The sequence below is a fragment of the Ursus arctos genome, unplaced genomic scaffold, assembly GCF_023065955.2.
Source record: "Ursus arctos isolate Adak ecotype North America unplaced genomic scaffold, UrsArc2.0 scaffold_3, whole genome shotgun sequence".
In the NCBI taxonomy this organism is placed as follows: Eukaryota; Metazoa; Chordata; class Mammalia; order Carnivora; family Ursidae; genus Ursus; species Ursus arctos.
This window is the reverse complement of record NW_026622985.1, coordinates 49,872,917-49,884,128: the sequence shown is the minus strand read 5'-3', so window position 1 is coordinate 49,884,128 and position 11,212 is coordinate 49,872,917.

Below are 11,212 nucleotides of genomic sequence, written 5' to 3'. Positions count from 1 at the left end.
TATTCCAGGGGTTGACTGTCTTGAGTGTTGGTTTAACACTCTGTAGACTGGAGAAGGGCTAGTTTCTACACTGGTAACACAAAGCATACTGACAGGCAATTTGGAGTCGCAGTTGCGCGTTTAATATGTCTCGAACATGTTAGGTCAATTCTATTCCCATGTGGTTTTTGAGGAAGTGTTCCCAAAAGAAAACCACTCCTTGGTCTTGGCTCTCCCTAGCCGAACTGTGTGTCCTCTGTCCCATCATTCATTGGTCATGGTGGTCCCATTTTTCTAATAACTTTTTTTCTGTGCCGTGAACGACTGAAATTTGGGGCATGTGGTGTATATATTATATTGTGAATTAGTGGGACCTATAATGTAACAGCTAATCAATATTTGAAGATATTGGCACTCAATATCCTCTTAAAGAAGAGCTGCCTATAAATTTTGAGCTAGAAAGTCACTGGAATAACTTTAGAAAAGAATCACAACTATAGGACTTCTAAAATTTCCAGCACAAATTTTCAGAAGTGTATAAATCGAAATATCTATGTACTAACCCTCATCTCAATAAAATCTCAATTATGAAAGAAAACAAACAAGTAAATAAATAAAGTAACACATCTTTTATATCTCAGTTCACTGCCTCGTAGGGCCCTACACAGCAAGAAAACTAGTCAGTAAAAGTGTACTTTACTGATGCTGCTTTAGACAGGTGAGGGGACAGAGTTTAACATCTGTTCATTTACTAACACAAGGGACATAGGAATACCTACCTATGTTAGTGAGAGCTTCTGTAAAAAAAATGCCATCAACTTTATTGCTTAAGCAATAAACATGAATTTCTCACATTTCTGGAGGCTGGGAGGTCCAAAATCAAGGTCTTGCAGATTCAGGTTATGGTGAGAGCCCTGTTCCTGAGCTGCCATCTTCTCATTGTCTCCATGCCCGGCAGAGGACAGAGAGAGAAGGTAAGCTCTCCCATGTCCTTTTTTATAAGGGCACTAATTCCAGCAGGAGGACTTTACTCTCATCACCTATTTACCTCCCAAAGGCCCATCTACAAATACCATCCCACTGGGGAATACGGTTTCACGCTATGAATTCAGGGTGGGAGGCAATCATTGAGTCCATATCACTACCTCGATGGACCCTTGTTATGTGGCTTCATGGGTATGTTTGTTATTAAAGGTCATCCTCCTCCAGCCAGACCTTGGCAGGAACTGGGAATTAGAGCACGAATTTGGAGGACTGGAGGAGAAGGGATGTTGTTCAGAGGGGGCCTACCTGGGCCCGCCGTCCTGGACGGAGCTCTATGGCCAGAGGCGCGGACGAGCTCTCTCAGCGCCATGTGGATGCCGTCCTGCAGCCATTCCCTCAGGCTCTCCTTGGGGAATGGCACCTGTCCTCACCAGAAGTTTTCACTATTGTGGGGTATGGACCCGTTCTCCCAGCTGCCCACATACATCGGGCATTGCCCAGCAGAAGGACTTGTAACCCTGCCCTGAGCCTTTGCTGGGCTCCGTGCCACCTGAGCAGGGTACAACTCGCAAGCATCCTACAGGAGAGAGGGGGCGGGATAGTGTTGAGGCAGAAGCCCACACCCCGGGCACTGCGTGGGACCAGCCGATCAGGGAACCTACCCCAGGTACATGGAAGTTTCTAGATCTGAGATACTTCAACAGATTATCTATACTATGTGTTTCAAAGAGTAAAAGGACCCACAGCCATAGAAACTCTACATATACATTCATCAGTGACATTAAATACATAATTATTAACCAAAAATTTTCATCGCCAATACAACAAACAATTAGCAAATCAGAAAAATGGTGGGTGTTTATTCTAAATTGTTTATTTGCTTTCATGATTAATTGTAGCTAACATTTTTTTAAATGTCAACACTGTATGAAAGCTTTTCAGAGCAATAATTTGACATAGAAAGTATCTTAATTATCTTTACTCATTTCCACATTTTATGAATGAGAAACTGGCGTCAGGAGGGGTTAAATAACTTGTGACCAGGCTGGGAAATCAAATCTCCCTTTTACCATGTACTCAATCATTTCTCTGGCAAGGAGTTTTTTCTATTGCCCAAGAAAGAAAAGTGTATGATTTTTCCAAACAGCTGGAAAATTTCTGTGAATAATATTTTGATTCTCTTTGAACTCATCAAGCCATCTTTATTTTTGTTAACATGGATAAATCATGAGAGAGGGGAAAAAAAGCAATTACTTCTCTACTTCCAAAAATACTTGGTAGCACCACATTGCCACTGAACATCTAAAAAATTCTAGCTGTGTTGCTCTGATCTCAACTACACACGTGCGTACACACACACACACACACACACACACACACACAATCGCATATAAGAAACCTGAGCCAGGAAAATTTTGGTAGCTTTAACTGGGAGATTGATGAGACTATTCGAACCACATGAATGTGACCATCAGATACTTTGGAATGACCCCTTTGTCCCCCACTGCCAATAAGGTTTATGACATGATGTCCTTCAAGCAGTTCAAGAAGATCTTGAAGGAGAATTAAGAAATGGGTGATGGAAGTCCCTTCTCTTGATTCCTACTAAATAAAGCTCTAGCTATAATTATCACATAGACAGATGAAAAAGATTAACTCACTTCCATCAGAATTAAATGTGTGGGTGCAGGAGTCAGCAGGCCTCAGTAGCAATTATGGAATCCTAGCGCGAATCTAGCTCAGTGACCTCACGCGATAATACCATTTCCCTGAGTCTGTTTCTTCAACTGCAAAAGGAGGGTAATAACAGTGACTTCTTCCCAGGATTGTTGCAAGGATGAAAGCAGGGATCTGTAAATGCTGGGAGTTGAACTGTGTTCCCCATAAATGTTGAAGTCCTAACTCCTGGTAACTGTAAATGTGACCAAATTTGGAAAAACAGGGTCTTTGCAAATATAACCAAATTAAGATGATGAATGAAGGTGGGTCTTTAACCAATGTGATTGGTGTCCTTATAAGAGGAGAAGACACACAGACGGAAGAATTCTCTGTGAAGACGGAGGCAGAGACTGGTGTTATGCTGCCGCAAACCAAAATGCCTGCGGCTACCAGGAGCCGGAAGAGGCCCAGGAAGGATCTGCCCCTAGAGGCTTGGGTGGGAACTCGGCCCTGCCAACACCTTGGTTTGGGGCTTCTAGCCTCTAGAACTATAAAAACATAAATTTTGCTGTTTCAAGCCTCCCAGTTTGTGGTATTTGGTTATAGCAGCCCGAGGAAACTAATTCAGTAAGGTTTTGACATGGTGCTTGGCCCAGAGTAGGAGCTCAGTATATTATTATTCAAGAGTGATGTGTATTTTGCTTTACACAGGGAGTGAGAAATCATACATTATGTTATCAATCATATCCTAAGCTTCAGGGTCTTCCTTTAGCAAAGACCCCCAGGGAGTCACCTTTCCAGCTTCCGGGACTCCTAAGAGCTACCTTGACCTATCAAGGAAGTACTACCATTTCTCTTGTTACATAGTAGGCAAGTCTGTGGAATCCCTTCGGGTCCAAGGTCCAACCCAGGGCATTTATTTCTAGCTCATTCTCAAATCCTCACAACTGCCATTTCCCCCAGAATGACCAATGGCATCCTATAAGAAGTGTTGGACTCCCATCGGTGTGTGGAAAATCCACACATTCACTTGTGGCCACAAGCACTCTGTTCAACAAACTGAAACAACCCCCCCCCACCGCCCGCCTTCCAGAGCACGCTTAGACATTTTTAAATATAGAAAAGCCTTCAGAACTAAGCAAATGGTTAAGGTTCTTTGGATTATTAGTTTCTCATAGACTCTCAAGGGTCATTCTTTTGTAAAGTTCAGGTTAAATTTGGATTTCCATACATTAGGTTTTCCTTGCTTTTTTTTTAAAGATTTTATTTATCTTAGAGAGAGAGAGAGAGAGTGGTGAGAGGGGCAGAGGGGGAGAGAAGGGGACAAGCAGACTCTGTGTTGAGCATGGAGCCCCACATGAGGCTCCATCTCACGGCCTTGAGATCATGACCTGAGCTGAAACCAAGAGTCGATCCTCAACTGACTGAGGCACCCAGGCACCCCTAAATTAGGTTTTCTCAAAGCAAGTTACATCTGTGCAGCAGCTGTGAAGAGAAATTGCTATGATGAGCCTATCTAGTTCTTTCAGCTTATTAAAGGAGCGTGCATGGATGCCATTAAAAAAATATCTATGAAGGCATGAGCAGGCCGGTTGTTAAGTGTTTCTTCCTTTACTTTTCACAGTTTAGACTCACACAAAGCAGGAATCTTAGGTTGGGGAGATCAAGTCAAGTTTGGATGCAGTATTCCAAGGAGATTTCAGTCCATCAGCAGAGTTCACCAGTTAACACAGCTGCGTCTTGACCACACGGCCCCAAAGGAAACTGTATGTGGGAAATTCAATATTTTTCTCAACACATTCTGCAAAAATCCTTGGAAACCTGCTAAATCATCTCTTGACTAACAAGTGGAAAATGGATTCACCAAAAAGCTTTATTTGGTTGGGGCGTGGGGGGCAGGAGCAGGGACGAGGAGGAGGGGAGGGGAGGGGAGAGAAGGGCTTCAGCAGGATGTTTTTGGGTGGAAGAACAGGTGCACGAAAAGGGTTGGAAGAGTAATTTACGTTCATCCTAATCCCTCCTTATCCTACCACATCCGCGGTGAGACTCACATTTACCTCACGTGCAGAACTCACTTTTACTTCAAAGGGAATTCCACCCTTTCCAGGAATAAAAAGGCCATGAGGGACACTCATGATGAAAAACAATCCTAGAAACCTGATGTAGTCCCCAGAAGTAATGTCAGCTTGATAGCACTGCTGCGTGCATTTCCACTTTAGGTCAGCCACCAAGATGAAGTTCTAATAGTGTTCCAATTCATTTCGCCCTGAAATAGATGAGCAATTGGATTTTGAAAAATGTGTGCCACACTACATTGTTGTATCGCTGTAAATCAAGGGATGATGAACTAACCTGATGTTAATTGTGAATATTGCTTCCAGGCTTCATTTCTTTAACAATGTGGAACTATGCTTTCTTTTCAATAGCTTTTCCAATACGCTTAATTGCATATTATAACTAAAGCTCTCTGTAAAATTCGAAAGCCTTATCTGTTGAAGCCTTATCTGTTCAACATTCTTCCATTATTATTTAACTACATTCAATCCTTACACGGAAAATCTTCCCATTTACTACCCTCAAATAAAACTTTAGTAATTTTCAGTTTTCCTGATAAAACGATCTTTACAAAACCCAATAAGCTCCTCTCTTCTCCCCCTTTGATTGATAGAGATTTTGATCTGATAACACAACGCAGCAAGTATCCACTTTAGTAAGTACTGAATATAAAACACAGAAACATTTATTATTAGAATACCCCTAAATCCTTGATTGAATAGATCGTAATACTAAAAGCATTTTCAAAGGAAAAGGGGAAGAGACACCATCCAGTTATTACATTATTTTCTTTACACTGGGAAAAAAAATTCCAGGACCCACTTTATGAGCAGTTTTCCAAGCCAAGTTTATAATGATATCTGGCTTCTGGCCTTGGGTGCTTTCCAAGGGATTTAGAGGGATATATCACCTTGACTGATACGCCATGTAACTATTTAGTACAGCTATGAAAATTAACGGCTCACCCCTCAGCCTGGGGCTTAATGGGATCCAGGAGTGATTTCATGACCATTCTTTAATAACTCAACATTCAAACTCTTTTCTGTATGAAGCTCAACACTTTAACAAATGCTGACCACTTGTTGCTTTTGCTGAGAACCTCCTGAGCCTCACACAGAGCATTCTTCCTACTCATTCAGCAAATAATTGTTGAGTACCTACTATGTGTCAGATCCTAGATCATGATGGTGAACCAAATAAACCCACTCCTCGTGAAGCTTACAGTGAGAGCCTTTCCAGAAAACTGCATAGCACTCACACTCTTTTAAAGTTTCTATAGAGACGTAGTAAAGAGAAGGGCCATATGCACCCCAATGTTCATAGCAGCATTGTCCACAATAGCTAAATCGTGGAAGGAGCCGAGATGCCCTTCAACAGATGAATGGATTAAGAAGCTGTGGTCCATATATACAATGGAATATTACTCAGCCATCAAAAAGAACAAGTTCTCAACATTTGCTGCAACATGGACAGCACTGGAGGAGATAATGCTAAGTGAAATAAGTCAAGCAGAGAAAAACAACTATCATATGATTTCTCTCATCTATGGAACATAAGAACTAGGAAGATCAGTAGGAGAAGAAAGGGATAAAGAAAGGGGGGTAATCAGAAGGGGGAATGAAACATGAGAGACTATGGACTAAGAGAAATAAACTAAGGGCCTCAGAGGGGAGGGGGGTGGGGGAATGGGATAGACCGGTGATGGGTAGTAAGGAGGGCACGTATTGCATGGTGCACTGGGTGTTATACGCAACTAATGAATCATCGAGCCTTACATCGGAAACCGGGGATATACTGTATGGTGACTAACATAATATAATAAAAAATCATTAAAAATAAATAAATAAATAAATAAATAAATAAATAAATAAAGTTTCTGTAGAGACTCACTACTACATTTAGCTAATTTCCATTCATGTGAAATTCTGGGCTGTTTTTTTAGTCATCTCAAGTCCCTGTGTTTATAATACAGTATTACATTTATGTGGGAGAAAGACTGAAGAAGTCCAAATAATTGTTTGTTTTGAAGACATTGTATTATTTGTGAAACAATATTTCTAGAGCATGCTTTTCCTAGACAATTTAAATTTATGAGACAGCACTAAATTCCGCGTTACTACTGTGGTGTTTGAGGCATCATTTTGCTACCTGACTTTATTTCATTGTTTCTCATGAATTGGAGGTGGAAGGGAGGTGGGAGAGAATTAAGAAACTCAGCAACTTTGTTTTAAGGTATCACAAGCATTTTTTGCTATGTGTCCCCACAGTACTCAACACATACATCTATATATTGCATATTATTTTCTATAACCTGCCTTTTCCATTCCAATTTCCAATTTCTACCCTGTAATTTCTAAGTACACATAATTACTACTTCAGGTGTTAAATTCTACATTCGAAAGTATCTACACCCCAGCCCTCCAAAACAAAAGACATCCACCAGCTAGATACAATTACCACATTATAAAATGTGCAAATTTTAGCAATAATCATGGTCTAAGAATATTCAAACATAGATACTCTTCCTCAAGGAGCTGAATTAAAAGACCTAATGGTGAAATCTAGGCTTTGCTTCAACAATTTTGACTTCAGGGTATATCTTTAGTAAGTGACCAATTTCAGGACACCTGGGTGGCTCAGTCGGTTAAGCATCTGCCTTTGGCTCAGGTCATGATCCTTGGGTCCCAGGATCAAACTCCACATCTGGCTCCCTGCTCAGTGGGGAGCCTGCTTCTCCCTCTCGCTTTGCCCCTCCCCACTGCTCGTGCTCTCTCTTGCTCTGCTGTCTCCTTCTCTCAAAATAAAAACATAAAAATAAAATATTAAAAAAAAATAAGTGACCAATTTCAAAAAGTTAGGAAACAGAAAATATACAAGCAGAAAAGTGTCACTATGTGAATATTCCACAAGCTTTCACTGCTCTTGTAGGGAAGAGTCTCTATCTCCCTGATTCTCAGTTCAATGTCCATTTATTTAATCAATAGGGAAATACAATTTTGCTCTCTACCACCAGGCATTTCTCTCGGTGTTGAAGATAATGTCGTAGGAAAAAAAACAACTTTCTGCCCCCGTGAAGCTTACCTTCTAATGGTGAGCAGATAGACCCTTTGCTCTAGTCACCTACTCAGTCACGTGGGCAGGGACCCCTGCATGGCATTAACGTTGACAGGCAATGCTGAATTTGTCTTTGTTATGAATACTTACTACACTTAATATGTAGTTTGAATATGGCAATTTACCACTGCAGTGGTCTCCAGGTAACATTTTCTTGGCAATAATGGTCATATAAAAACCAGTGAGATTTTTAGAGATTTAGATTTTCTATAAGTGGAAATAATAACGGAAGAGCATGGTATCTATTCTCATAAACATGATTTAAAGGAAACCAATCAATTACATCTTTGGAGGGGGTTTGACAGAGTTCTCATCTGATATCCAGCCTTGACCAGTTGCCATACAGCTGACATCTATTCTGACGGATCAGACCCTGTGCTGAACCAACTGTTAAAGATTAAAACATCACTCTGGCAATGCTTGCCCAAATTTTCCTTAAACATGCCCTTTGACCCAACAATTCCACTCACAAATATAACCTACAGATATACTTGCATGTGTAAGAAGTAATCTATGTAAGAGGATATTTGTTACAATGTTATTCAGCACAACAAGGAATTGGAAAAGACCTAAATGTCCATCAATGGAGGTTTGGTAAAATACATTATGGTACACCCATAGAATGAATTACTATGCAGTTTTTTGAAAGTATGAGACAACGGCATGTAATGATATGGAAAACTTTTTAAAAAGTATTGTTAAATTAAAAACAAACTCAAGGTAGAGAACACCATGCAGTGTGCTATCATTTGTGTATACGTGCACACATACAAAGACACACATAGTTGTAAGTTCATGGAATGTGTCTCTAGAAGTATACTTGCAGAGAAGCGATTAGGTACATAGCTGGCTACTGGGTAGTTGAGGGAAGGCTTACTTTTTATCTCAAATCCCTTTGCTACTTTCTTTCTTTCTTTTTTTTAAGATTTTATTTATTTATTTGACAAAGAGAGACAGCCAGCAAGAGAGGGAACACAAGTAGGGGGAGTGGGAGAGGAAGAAGCAGGCTCCCAGCAGAAGAGCCTGATGTGGGGCTCGATCCCAGAACGCCAGGATCACGCCCTGAGCTGAAGGCAGACGCTAACGACTGTGCCACCCAGGCGCCCCTCTACTTTCTAAATTTTATAGTATGTGCTTGTATAGCCTGCTTGTACTATATTTTTAAAGAAAGCCACATAAACATAGTATCCTTATTTTCCTTACACCCAGAGAAAAATGTAACTTTATTGTAGACATTAAAATGAGGGTCATAAAAATCAAACATTCTCAAGTAACATCTACTCTAACCACAAAGTGTACCGTGCATGTATCTGCTGTGGTTTTTTCTTTTCCCCTCTTGTCCTGTAATTCTAATAAAATATCACTAAACTGTATATTCTACATTTTCCATGATGTCTAATTCAGAAAACTGATAAACAGCTCACATGTAGTTTGGAACCCGTTTCTGATTTTTTTCTTCAGGCTTCATTTTGTTAAATAGGATGGAAAGTTACTTGCAAAGCCAGCACATCCCATGATAAAAGCTAGTTCTCTGGCTGTGTCAAGATCAGGCTCATTATTAATCCTCTAGCACATTACTTGTCAATTTCTACTCACTGGCATACAGAAAAGACTCAAACCTGTTGAAATTGACCTTTTGTTTTTAGAAAATTCAGAATTTCTTTAGAAACCACCAAGGTAGACACTTGCAATCTTTAGGAAGGAAGGAAGGAAGGAAGGAAGGAAGGAAGGAAGGAAGGAAGGAAGGAAGGAAGGAAGGAGAGGAAGGGAGGAAGGAAGGAGAGGGAGGGAGGAAAGGAGGAAGGAGAAAAAGAAAGAAACTCAGTTTAATTGTTTAAGGGCAATGTTTTTAATTTTTCACTTACTGTCAACCGTTGATGCATATTGACATAAGTACAAATAGATTATTTTCAAAGGCTGTCAGGGAAGATTTTTAATCTATAATAAACAAAGAAAAGTTTGCAGCTCCAGAAAAGTAATGAAACTTTGTGTCAAGATAAATTTAGCCCTTAACAGTTGCTGCAGATTTAAATCAGTGTAGATAGTGCTAAATAAAACAAAACAACAACAACAACAAAAATACAAGGGAAGATTCAGAAACATTGATCATGGCCAAAATACGCCCCAACACTGTTAAGAGGTTTACTTCAGTAATATCTGTGGTCATTGACTAGATCAATGAAACTCATTCTTTCAAGAGCATCCAATTACAGTTTACCGTAGAATGAGCATTCTAATAAATCAGCATACTTTTCATAGAATTAGACAAAGCCAACATGCAAGTTAATAACACAGCACGAAAAATCTAGGATCAACTCCCCTTAGGCCCTGGAAAAATAGTCTTATGATAAATTATTTCATTTAAGTTTGATTCATAGATGCAAACATTTCAAAGCCACGTCTTTCTGATGGTTTATGGCCAACAGTATTAATAGAGTTTGATTAAGCACTTAAGAGATGAGATCAATATACCTCTGTCATATTTACACAGTAAAAAAATGGCATGTTCAGTGAGTGCGAACCAACATGAATTGAGGTGCTATATTATTCAGAAAGTTAACAGTGATATTTTTCACAACTACTTTGGTCATTTGGAAAAATGGGCCTTCTTAATCGAATTCAACAGCTTAGATGCAACAGACTGAAACAGGAGTAAAGTAAGAGAAATATCAGAAACAAAATAAATCAAGTCAGTTTATATAGGCTCAAGAATTTTCTTCCAAAAAAATATACACTGATTACGGGTAAAGAATATTTGGTTGACAGCCAAGCAAAACACTAACGATGACAAATTACTTAAGGCTGTTTGGCCACTGGTGGTGAAAGAAGGAATTCAGACCTTAGGCTCTCTTGCAAGATGCATTAACAGTTACAGTTCGGGGACACCTCAGTGGCTTAGGTGGTTAAACATCCGACTCCTGTTCTCAGGATCACGAGATCGAGCCCCTCGTCAGGCTCCACGCTCGGCATAGAGTCTGCTTGGGATTCTCTCTCTCCCTCTCCCTCTGCTCCTCCCCCTGCTTGCATGCTTTCTTTAAAATAAATAAATAAAATCTTAAAAACAAAACAGTTACAGTTCATTACAAGAAAGGTATCACTAAAATTGACACCTGATTTTTATCCAGACAGCGGAGGGTAGATAGCTAATTCTGATCATTACCATCCCAAAGTCGACTGAGACATAATGTGCAGAGGAATTTAACTCCTGAGGATTCGCAGCAAATATTTGCACAAGTGGAAAGCATCTTCTAAAAGTGCATTATCAAGAAGCTCAAAGCAATCTCTGTTGTTCCTCCAGGACTGGCGGCACTGGAAGGCTCCTAGGAGTAGAAGGGTGTGGGCAGCAGGACTTGAACTTAGAGACACAGTCTGGATCCTAAAAAGTAGTCCAAAAGGACTGGGTCATGACTGGACTGAATCC